The following is a 12,949-nucleotide window of genomic DNA, read 5'->3' as shown; positions in this document are numbered from 1 at the left end:
CCGTTGCGCCACTTGCAGATCGGGAAGGATCCTTCGGGACGATACCTCAGCGTCGTCTGCCTTATCAGGAAGCGAGATCTATGGAGGCGACTCGCTCTCCAGCATCTCCGGAAGTAGATCCTCCAAAGAGAAGGACTTTTGAGGAGGGCCGCGGGCCGGACTGCAACATGAGTTTAAAACATTACCCTTATAGCCGGCAAAGAACGGGACATGTTTTAAAACACCCAGATCCACTTATGGGATGGCCGAGGGCCTATCTTTGCGGGGTGACTGCATGTTAATATCACCCCCTGACTGGGATACCTTCCCCCGCTTACAAGCTTCTCTTTCTGAATCTTCGGAAGCGGCCCTTTTCTTCCCAAGGGGAGAAGGGATGTCAGTTCGCCCTTCCCTTCCATCTTTGGAAGCGGGAGTTCCAATCTCCCCAAACGAATTGCCTGGCGAGCCTCCAGAGCGGAAGCTGCCTTGGGCCTCTTCATCCTCCTCTTTATCTTCCCCCACCAGCACTTGATACGGAACCGGAGCTAGCATCCTTGTTAATAACAGATTGGCAGTATCTTTGGGAAGTGGAGCCGAACATCTGATTCTTTCCGCTTTCTTTAGCCAGCCTGACCGGATAGAGTTTTATCAATACATTATCATGAACAATTTGACTAAATCGTGTTCGGGGGTTGAGTACTTACCGGAGTATCCAGATGGTTGCAGTCAAGACCGATGTCTTCTGTAGAACCCGGCCACTGTTTTCATGTGGCAAAGAACAATTTCCACATCTCTCTGAGCATCATGCTGAAGAGGTGCTGAAGAGTCGGTGGACCTTCCGGATTAAATTCCCACATACGGAGAGGGCATCGCTGACAGCGTAGGATCCGGCGGACTAACATTACTTGGATTACATAGATGAGACCGGTGTCCTTCTCAATAAGGTTCCGGATGCGGCTTTGCAGTGTCCGCACTTCATCTATATATCCCCAGTCCAGCCCCTTGTTAATCCATGATGCAAGCTGTGGCGGAGGGCCGGACTGAAACGCAGGAGCGGCTACCCACTTTGTACCGCGGGGTTCGGTGATGTAAAATCACTCCCGTTTCCATAAGTGAGAAGATTCTGCAAAGGAGCCCTTTGGCCAAGTGGAGTTCATAAGCTTGCTTATTGAAGCGCTTCCACACTCTGCTTGTTTCCCGTCGATTACCTTCGGTTTCACATTAAAGGTCTTAAGCCATAAGCTGAAGTGTGGATAAATACGGGGGAAGGCCTCACATGTGGTGATGAACACCGAGATGTGGAGGAAGGAGTCGGGGCTAGATCATGGAAATCTAGCCCGTAATAAAACATGACCCCTCGAACAAAGTGATGGAGTTCAAACCCAAGCCCTCGAAGGAAGTGAGATATAAACACGACCCTCTCATTGGATCTAGGAGTGGGAATAACCTGCCCTTGAGCAGGAAGCCTGTGGTAGATCTCCGCTGTCAAGTATCTTGCCTCCCTGAGCTTCTAGATGTCTTCCTCTGTGACAGAAGAGGACATCCACCGGCCTTGAAGGTTGTGTTCGGACATGGCTGGGAGCTCGGAGCGACTAGATTGACCCTTGGGTGTTAAAACTCGAGGTGGGAGGAGGAGGAGGGCACTAGCATAGAAAAAAAGGACACGTCCTGGCCTCTTTATAGAGGTGACGAATATCAAACGTCCCCTATGTGGGTTACCCACGCCCGTGTTGATGAGAATCCCGTAATAAGGGGACAGGATCTATGCTTCGACAAGACATGCCAATAAGACCGCCTCGCGAGACGTGAAGTAGCAGGCCGGAAAACGATTCAGAATAATGGTCGGGTGATGACGTAGTGTCATGTAACAAAAATTGTCAACAAATCAGACTCGTTAAATATTATACTCTCTACGGTTGTGTGTGGTACTTGTTTTGCAGAGCCGAACACGTTTCCTATGTTCAGAAGACAATGTTGGAGTATTCAGAGAAGGTACCCGCCTTGCAATGCCGAAGACAATCTGCGCGCCGGACTCATCGTCATTGAAGCCTGGTTCAGGGGCTACTAAGGGAGTCCTGGACTAAGGGGTCCTCGGACAGCCAGACTATATACTTTGGTCGGACTGTTGGACTATGAAGATACAAGATAGAAGACTTCGTCCCGTGTCCGGATGGGACTCTCCTTTGAGTGGAAGAAAGCTTGGCGATTCGGATATGTAGATTTTCTCTATAACCGACCTTGTACAACCCTAGCCCCACCCGGTGTCTATATAAATCAGAGGTTTTGGACTTCTAGGGTTTAGCAACAATCATAACTTCATAGGCTAGGCTTGTAGAGTTTAGCCATTACGATCTTGTGGTAGATCAACTCTTGTAACACTCATATTCATCAAGATCAATCAAGCAGGAAGTAGGGTATTACCTCCATAGAGAGGGCCCGAACCTGGGTAAACATTGTGTCCCCCGCCTCCTGTTACCACTAGCCTTAGACACACAGTTCGGGACCCCCTACCCGAGATCCGCCGGTTTTGACATCGACAGTTACCTCAAAGGGGATATGCATGTCCCCAACCATAATAATATCATATTACTTTTTGATAGTAAGAATAGGGAATTCAAAACCTCCAATAGTAATAGTCGAAATTTTTCGTATAGAATTGATACTATGAACTTGAGGTTGTTTCGTCGGAAAGTGTACCGTATGCTCACTACCATTAACATGAAAAGTGACAATGCCTTTTTTGCAATCAATAACACTCCTTGCAGTATTCAAAAAGGGTCTACCCAGGATGATCAACATACTGTCGTCCTCAGGAATATCAAGAATAAGAAAGTTCGTTAAGATAGTAAGGTTTGCAACCACAACACGCACATCCTCACTAATACCGATGGGTATAGTAGTTGATTTATCAGCCATTTGCAAAGAAATTTCAGTAGGTGTCAACTTATTTAAATCAAGTCTATGATATAAGGAGAAAGGCATAACACTAACACCGGCTCGAAGATCACATAAAGTAGTTTTTAACATAGTTTCTTTTAATGTAGCATGGTATAGTTGGTATTCCCGGATCTCCTAGTTTCTTTGGTATTCCACCCTTCCCTTAAAAGCATAATTAGCAAGCATGGTGGAAATTTCATCTTCTGGTATCTTTCTTTTATTTGTAACAATATCTTTCATATACTTAGCATAAGGAGGCATTTTAAGCATATCAGTCAAACGCATACGCAAAAAGATAGGTCTAATCATTTCAGCAAAGTGCTCAAAATCCTCATCATCTTTTTTCTTTGATGGCTTAGGAGGAAAAGGCATGGGTTTCTGAATCAATGGTTCTCTTTCTTTACCGTGCTCCCTAGCAATGAAGTCTCTCTTATCATAACATTGATTCGTTGATTGTGGGTTATCAAGATCAACAACAGGTTCAACTTATACATCATTATCATTACTAGGTTGAGCATCATCATGAACATCATCATTAACATTTTCTCTAGGTTCATGTTTACCATCAGATTGTGTCTCGGCATCAGAAATAGAAATATCATTGGGATTCTCAAGTGTGTCAATAACAGGTTCACTCGAAGCATGCAAAGCCCTATTAGTATTCTTTTTATTTTTATTAGTAGGACTATAGGTGCATCAGAATTAAATCTCTGAGAATCTTGCTCAATTCTCTTAGGATGGCCCTAAGGATACAAAGGTTCCTAGGTCATTTTACCACCTCTAGTCATAACTCTTACAACATTATCATTATTCTTACTATTCAACTCATTGAGCAAATCATCTTGTGCCTTAAGTACTTGTTCTACTTGAGTTGTAACCATGGAAGCATGTTTACTAATAAGCTTAAGATCACTTTTAAATTTAGACATATAATCACTCAAGTGTTCAACCATATAAGCATTACGTTTCAATTGTCTACCAACATAAGCATTGAAGTTTTCTTCTTTAACAATAAAATTATCCAACTCATCCAAGCATGGAGTAGCAGACTTATTATGAGGAATATCACCTTCATCAAATCTATAGATATAATTTACATTTACTACCTGTGTTGGGTTATCAAGACCATGTATTTCTTCAATAGGCGGTAAATTCTTAACATCTTTAGCTTTAATACCTTTTTCTTTCATAGATTTCTTTGCCTCTTGCATATCTTCAGGACTGAGAAATAGAATACCTCTTTTCTTTGGAGTTGGCTTAGGAGTTTGTTCAGGAAGTGTCCAATCATTATCATTACTCAATATATTATTCAATAGCAATTCAGCTTGCTCAACTGTTCTTTCCCTGAAAATACAACCAGTACAACTATCTAGGTGGTCCCTAGAAGCATCAGTTAGTCCACTATAAAAGATATCAAGTATTTGATTTTTCTTGAGGATGATCAGGCAAAGAATTAAGTAATTGGAGAAGCCTCCCCCAAGCTTGTGGGAGACTCTCTTCTTCAATTTGCACAAAGTTAAATATTTCCCGGAAGGCAGCTTACTTCTTATGAGCAGGCAAATATTTTGAGAAGTAATAAATCATACCCTAGGGACTACGCACACAACCAGGAGCAAGAGAATTAAACCATATTTTAGCATCACCCTTTAACGAGAAAGGAAACAATTTAAGAATATAGTAATAGCGATTTTTTTCATCATGAGTAAATAGGGTGGCTATATCATTCAGTTTATTAAGACGTGCCACAACAGTTTCAGATTCATAACCACGGAAGTGGTCAGATTCAACCAAAGTAATTAACTCAGGATCGACAGAGAATTCATAATCCTTATCAGTAACACAAATAGGTGAAGTAGCAATCATAGGATCATATTGCATTCTAGCATTCCAAGACTTTTCTTTCAGCTGAGCTAACAACTTCTTAAGATCATTTCTATCAATGCAAGCAAAGAATTCTCTAGCAGTTTCTTCATCCATAATATAACCCTGAGGTACAACAGGCATTTCATATCTAGGGGGATAATCTTCATCATCACTTTCATTAATATCATCAGTTTCAGTAATTTCATTCTTTCTAACCCTAGCAAGTTGTTCATCAAGAATTCACCTAGTGGCACAGTATTATCAAGCAGAGAAGTAGTATCATCATAAGCATCATGCATAGAAGAAGTGGCATCATCAATAACATGCAACATATCGGAATCAATAGCAGGTGTAGGTGTCGCAAGTTTACACAAAACAGAAGGTGAATCAAGTGCAGAGCTAGATGGCAGTTCCTTACCTCCCCTCGTAGTTGAGGGAAAAATCTTGCTTGTTCGATCTTTCAAATTCCTCATAGTGATCAATAGATATAAATCCCAAGTGACTCAAAAATAGAGCTACGCTCCCCGACAACGGCGCCAGAAAAATGTCTTGATAACCCACAAGTATAGGGGAACACAACAGTTTTCGAGGGTAGAGTATTCAACCCAAATTTATTGATTAGACACAAGGGGAGCAAAAGAATATTCTCAAGTATTAGCAGCTGAGTTGTCAATTCAACCACACCTGAAAGACATCTGGGCTCGGGAGGCGCCTCCATGGTGGCATGCAGATCTTTGTGAAGACAAGAAACACTCCAAATCAGGGGAGGAATATAAGACGACGAACCTCGGCGAGATTCTTGCCGAGAAAACCCACAAGACCCCTGGCAAGATCCTTGCCGGAGACGACCGCGGCACCACGGTAAGACCCTTGCTGGGGCCCCAGGCAAGGCCCTTGCCGAGGACATCCGCGAGGTCACAACTGCTCCCATGCAGCTGCCATCCCACCAGCTGGGCAGGCGCTTGCGTGTTGACGTGAGGGTCTTTGGCCAACTCAGCGCATGCCTACATGGTGGCATGCAAACCTTCGTGAAGGCCCTAGCACCGCGCCAGCTTAGCTGCCTGCCAGCTTACATGGCACTGACGCATTAAATGCATCTTGTCCCGTAATGGTTAGCGACAGGCTTAACCACAGTACCCTGATGCCACCTCCTGTGTTCCACTATGGCGACCCCCTTGCCTATAAAAGGAGGCCCAAGGCATCCAGCAGAAGGATTCAGACTTTTGGACAAGTTACGCTCATTGTAGCTAGTTCAAGAACCTCAAGAACACAAATATACACATAAAAGTAGGACTAGGGTATTACGCATCTCTGCGGCCGGAACCTGGGTAGACGACCCGCGTGCTTGTACTGACTGCTAATCCTGCTCTTCTCACCACCCCGTTCCCCGCAACGGCAGTAGGGATTCTTGTGATCCCATAGGTGTCGTTTTCCACCGACCTCTTTGGCGTGCCAGGTAGGGGGCGCAGTAGTGAGAATCTGGTTTAGCAGCTAGTAGCACAGCTCCTCATCGCCCTGGCTCCCAAGAAGAAGACGACCACGGAGATCAGTTCGTCCAGGACCGGACTGCCTATATCAGTGCGGACCAGCTACGGGCCAGTCGTGGAAAGAACCCGTGCCGCGGCCCACGAACACCCACATCATCTTGGCAGTCCGAGCCCGATGAGCGGCGTCGTTCATGTGCCAGGCGATGAGCCACGTGCCACAAACTCCAGAGATGGAGTTGCCCCCCCCCCCGCAGGTGGCGCAGGGCCCTCCAGGGGCGTCGTCGTGCCGCCAAACGGCGGCGTGGTGACCTCGAAGACACTAACACCGGCGCCCATGGCGCGCTCTTCTCAGGTCATGCATGATGAGAAGCGCCGCCCCCCTGGTGACCCTGGGCGTCGCCCTAGAAAGAGTCCCGTGCGCCCTTCACATGACGAGGAGGGCCGGCATGCGCGCCAAGGTGTTGGTGAAAATGGCAGACGGTAGCACGGCCGTGATGGACCTCCTTCTAACGTAGTTAGAAGTTGAAGTGTGTCACGGTCCACGCAGCTCTTGGCGCCGCCCACACCAGCATAATCCCTAGCACGCGCGTAGCTGCTCCTCAACTTTCCTCCTGCTACAGAGAAGCACAACGAATGGAGAGCTACCGTCTGGAGCCTCATCGGCATCACCAACAAAGATGAGTTGCGACCAGCGGGGCCCGTAGGCCGTCGCTCTGTCGAGCCACCGCATGCCAGCGGTGGACGGGCCGGGGGTGATGCGGCCACGGTGCACTCCCCTCCTCCAGACCAGCCACCGCGGATGTTGATCCGTCGCGACGACGCTCGTGATGATATCTCCATAGCGTCGTCCGACCCGCGAAACCACTGCGATCAATGTCAAGTTCTTCGGGAGCAAGCTCATGAAGACGCTCGAACCACCATTGAGCACAGACGCGATCCGCGCCACCAGTCGGACAGGCGGGCAGGACCCACTATGGACCACCCAGCACTGGTAGGCTTCGGTGGCCTACCCTATGAGGTGGGCTGTTCGGCCTTCACCCGTGAGCTGCGGCAGTTCCAGTGGCCTTCCCACCGCATGTTCAAGCCTGACGTTGGCGAGAAGTACAACGGCAAGACTCACCCATCGGAGTTCCTCAACATCTACACCATCGCGATGCAAGCTGCTGGGGCTCGCGATGGTAAGGTGCTTGCCAATTACTTCCCGTTGGCACTCAAGCCCAATGATATGTCATGGTTGATCCACTTGCCGGTGGACACCATTTCTTCTTGGGCGGATCTTTTTCCTGAGTTTGTTGGCGCCTTTACTGGAGGCCACCAAGCTCATGGCCAGGCGAGCGATTTGCATATAATTCCCAGAAGGAAGGAGAAAACTTATGCAAGTACATCCAAAGGTTCAGCCGAGTGTAGTACAACATTCCAGACGTTCATCCTGCCACTGTGATCAGTGTGTTCCATCAGAATGTGCACAACCGCAAGACGCGTGTGGAGCTGGCAATGAACAAGGTCAAGGACGTGGCTGAGCTGTATGTTCTGGCCGATCGGTGCGCTCGAGCTGAAGAGGGGAGGAAGTACCCCGAAGAGGACGCCGACGCGGAAAAGGCCAAGGCAAGCGACCCTGGAAAGGAGGTTGCCGATTGTGCCGCTTGCCAGGCCTTGTCGGCTGCCGACAAGCCAGGGGGCTCTGACAAGCAGTATTGCAAGATCCACCGCACCAAGGGCCACGACCTCCAGAACTGCCGGCAAGTTGAGCTGCTCGCTGAGAAGCAGAAAGCCGAGTATGAGTGGCGGTACAAGGAGAAGGGCCAAGAGGGTGCCGAAGGATCCGACAAGAAGCGTGGCGGCCAAGGAGGCCGCCGCGGCAAGGATAATCAGCAGGGGAGGTCCGCCCGGGGCCGCGACAAGAAGCTGGAAGATGATGACCATGACGAGGACGATGAGTCCGGCGACCACGAGTTTTAGAAAGCTACGGAGGCCATGTGCGTCGATGGTGGCGCCTCGCTGCATGCATCCCACCACCAGCTCAAGCAGTGGGCATGTGAGATCACAGCGGAGTCGTCACTCGATGCACGGATGCCACTGAAGTTGTCTAGCATGCCTATCATGTTCGACACCGAGGACCACCCTGACCGCACTACTGCGGTCGGGTGCTTGCCGTTGTTGGTCTCACCAACAATCCGCAACCTCAAGGTGATGAAGATGCTAGTTGACGGCGGTGCCGGCCTGAACTTGATCTCGCCTGTTGGGATCAAGAGGCTGCAGATCCCTGATGGAGACCTCAAGGAGACGGGCTAGTTCCAAGGGGTCAACCCGGGGAGGAGCCAGCCGAAGGGAAAGGTCACGCTGCCCGTGATGTTCAGAGGTGAGTTAAACTACAGGACGGAGAGGATTGTCTTCAATGTAGTCGAGATCCCCTTGCCCTACAACGGGATTCTCGGCCGCCTAGCACTAGCCAAGTTCATGGCGGCTTCTTAGTACGCCTACAACACACTAAAGATGCCTGGGCTGATGAACATCATCACTGTCCTCTCCGACAAGAAATACGCGTTGATCTGTGCTGACCAACTCTACCAGGAAGCGGTTGCAGCAGCTGCCGCCAAGGCACCTGCTCCTGCCGTTCAAGCCCCAGGAGAGGAGGAATAGGAGGACCCAGTCCTACAAGCGCACCTCTTTGGGGTGTTGCGCTTCCGTCGAAGACGTACCAGAGAGTTCCACCGGCAAGAGCAAGAAGTCCAGAGCTGCGCCATCAGAGACCAAGCAGGTGTCCGTCAAGGAGGACGACACTAGAGGAGCTTTCACCATAAGCTCCACCCTTGATGGCAAAAAGGAAAGCGAGCTCGTCACTTTCCTGCGGGCGAATGTCGATGTGTTTGCATGGCAAGCATCCAACATCCCCGACGTTCCGAGGGAAGTGATTGAGCATCATCTTGCTGTCTGTCCTCATGCACGGTCCGTCAAGCAGAAGGTCAGGAAGCAAGCCCTGGAGAGGCAGGAGTTCACTATGGAGGAAATCAAAAAGTTGGAAGTGGCAGGTTTGGTAAGAGGGGTGCTCCACCCAACATGGTTGGCCAATCCGGTAGTAGTGCACAAGGCGAACGGGGAGTGGAGGCTGTGTATTGATTACACAGATATCAATAAGGCTTGTCCAAAAGACCCTTTCCCGTTGCCGCGCATTGACCAGATTGTCGACTCAATGGCCGGGTGTGACCTCTTGTCCTTCCTCGACGCCTATTTGGGATACCACCAGATCTTCATGACAAGAGAAGATGAGGAGAAGACATCATTCATCACCGCATGTGGTACGTATTGCTTTTTACGGATGCCTTTCGGGTTGAAGAATGCTGGCTCGACTTTTGCAAGAGTAGTCCAAATTGGTTTTGAGCCCCAGCTCCATAGAAATATGGAAGCCTATATTGATGACATCGTGGTCAAAACCAAGGACAAAGCAACACTTGTGCAAGATCTGGAGGAAATGTTTGCAAATCTGCGCAGGATCAACCTCAAGCTGAATCCTGAGAACTGTGTTTTCGGCGTACCCTCCGGCAAGATTCTCGGGTTCTTTGTGTTGCAACGCATGATTGAAGCAAATCACGACAAGATTAAGGCCATCGAACAGATCGAGGCACCCAAGCGGATCAAGGATGTGCGTCGGCTCACTGGCTGCGTTGCCGCCATGAGCAGATTCATCTCCAGGTCTGCCGAGCGTGCCCTCCCCTTCTTCAAAATTTTCAAGGAGGCAGGCCCAATGGAGTGGACCCCAGAGGCCGAGACAGCGCTGCAAGACTCGAAGAAGTACCTCTCCTCCATGCTGATACTAGTTGCGCCTAAACCACAAGAGCTGTTGCTGCTGTATCTAGTGGCGGACAAATCAAGTGGTCAGTGCTGCGCTAGTGGCGCAGAGGGAGGTTAACAAAGAGACATTCGTGACGGCAAGCTTGGTGGATGGCGAGCTCAAGCTCCCCCCGGCAGGGCTTGATCCCGACAGGGCAGGGCACTTGGCAGAGTCTGATACCAACAAGATAGGGCTTGCGCAGCCAGGTGAAGTGGTGCAGAAGAAGAAGGTGATGCAGCACCCGGTTTAATTTGTGAGCTCCCTCTTGCAGGGGGCTAGGTCAAGGTACTCTGGTGTGCAGAAATTGCTCTTCGGCTTCCTTATGGCCTCGAGGAAGCTGCGTCATTACTTCCAGGCACACGAGATCACCATTGTCACCCGCCTTCCGTTGCAACTGATATTGCATAACCCAGATGCAACTGGAAGGATTGTGGAATGGGCCTTGGAGCTGTCAAGTTTTGGTATGAAGTTTGAAAGTACCTCAACAATACAGAACAGAGTTTTGGCGGAGTTCGTTGCGGAATGGACCTCGATGCCCGATGAAGAGGTCTAGGAGACCACTCTCCCCGGCAAGGAAACAAGCCGCAACTGGATCATGTACTTTGATGGGGGTTTCTCGCTGCAAGGCGCCGGTGCTGGCGTGCTGCTTGTCGCACCCACCGGAGAGCACCTCAAGTATGTCATCCAAATGCACTGTCCCCTGGAGATGTCAACGAGCAACACCGCCGAATACGAGGGCTTGCTTGCTGGCCTCAGGATCGCACCGGACCTCAGAGTCATAAAGCTCATCGTCAGGGGTGATAAATAGCTCGTCCTCAGGCAAATCAACAAGGATTATCAAAGCCCGTTGATGGAAGCTTACATTGATGAAGTGAGGAAACTAGAGGAGCGCTTTGACGGGATACAGGCGGAGCATGTCCCCCGAGTGGAGAATGACATCGCCAGCTATCTGTCGAAGCATGCTGCCCTCAAGCTGCCTATGGAACCAGGTACTTTTGTGCTTCGGTTAAATCAACCATCTGTCGAACCATCAACGGGGCAGAGTAAGCGGAGGAGATTAGGCCCCGGCAAGTACTTCCCCACCGAGCTCCCCGAAGCCGCTGGCGAATATGTTGCTGTGGATGCCGATCCTGCCGTGGGGCAGCCGACTCCGGCAGGGCCTCAGGCCATGGCCGTAGAGACGGTCGCTCCCATGGCAGAAGAGATGCCTTTAGTCCTTGCCGCCGAGCCCCAGGCTCTGACATGGGCACAACACATCGTATAATTCCTCCAGACAGGGGAATTTCCTGAGGAGCAGGAAGAAGCAGAGAAAGTAGCCTGCCGGTCTGCCGTGTATCAGTTTGTTGATGACGTTCTATACAGGAAAAGACCAAATGGTGTGAAGTTGAAGTGCATTCCCCAGGAGGAAGGACTTGAGCTGTTTGTAGAAATACATGGAGGCATATGTGGCTCCTAGATAGGGTCGAGGGCCCTTGCCGGCAAGGCTTTCAGGCAGGGTTTCTTCTGGCCCACTGCCCTCCAGGATGCGACGGCACTAGTAACCAAGTGTGAAGCGTGCCGGTTCCATTCGAAGAAGCTTCATCAACCAGCTCAAGCCCTTCAAACCATCCCTCTCTCCTGGCCCTTCTCGGTCTGGGGGCTCGACATATTGGGCCGTTTCCCCCACGCTGTCGAGGGCTATGAGTAGTTGTACATTTCAATCGACAAGTTCACAAAGTGGCCTGAGGTGGAAGCAGTGAGGAAGGTGACAACGCAGTCAGCCATCAAGTTCTTCAAGGGGCTAGTTTGCCATTCTGGTGTACCCAACAGGATCATCACCGACAACGGCACACAGTTTACAAGCCATGCCTTCATGCAATACATTGAGGATCTCGGCAGCAAGGTCTGTTTTGCTTCCGTAGCACACCCACGAAGCAACGACCAAGCAGAGAGAGCAAATGCTGAAGTTCTGCGAGGCTTAAGAACGAAGACTTTTGACAGGCTACGCAAGAGTGGAAGGCGCTAGATCGACTAGTTGCCGGCGGTTCTTTGGTCGATCAGAACGACGCTAAATCGAGCCACTGGCCAGACACCCTTTGGCCTGATCTATGGGGTAGAAGCAGTTCTCCACATGGAACTCATATATGGGTCACCTAGAGTGATCACTTATGATGAGCTTGAGCAAGAGCGATTGCGGCAAGATGACGCGACGCTCCTTGAGGAAGATCGTCTTCAGGCGGCTGTGAGAGCAGGATGCTACCAGCAAGCCTTGCGCCGCTACCATAGCCACAAGGTTCATGCCCAAAGCTTTGAGGAAGGCGACCTTGTTCTTCGGCACGTTCAGTCGGCCAAGAATTCCAACAAGTTGACGCCAAAGTGGGAAGACCCTTATCGGGTAACACGAGTCACCAGGCCAGGCGCAGTCCGCTTTGGAGACCAAAGATGCCATTCAAGTGAGCAACTCCTGGAACATCGAGCATCTTCACAAGTTTTACCCATAAGGCGCGGCTGCCGGGCCCCCCGGCAAGCCACCTTTTGTACAAGCCTTGCCGGGAAGGCATGTAACCCTCTGCACAAAGCCAGGCGCAGACCCCGAGCATAAATAAATGAAGCGCTGGCGCCCTAAGTTATAGCATGCATGCTAGATTGAGTCACTCCCTCGGTTAGGGTTGATAGTGCCTAGCAGCGACTAACCCCTAGCATAGAGGTCGAGTTCACGTCTCTTTGTTCCTATCCATCCTCTTTGGTTCGCAGGGTACATAAATGTTTCCGCCAAGCCGAGTGGAAGGAAGAGGACAAGCCGGCGTTCGGGACCCAGCAAGCCAAGCTTGCCGAGGGCTGAAGACACGAAGGTCCACCCACGGCAAGCTAGGGT

This window comes from Triticum aestivum, chromosome 3B (genome assembly GCF_018294505.1).
Source record: "Triticum aestivum cultivar Chinese Spring chromosome 3B, IWGSC CS RefSeq v2.1, whole genome shotgun sequence".
Taxonomy (NCBI): Eukaryota; Viridiplantae; Streptophyta; class Magnoliopsida; order Poales; family Poaceae; genus Triticum; species Triticum aestivum.
The sequence above is the reverse complement of the archived record's forward strand: the minus strand, read 5'-3'. Positions refer to the sequence as shown.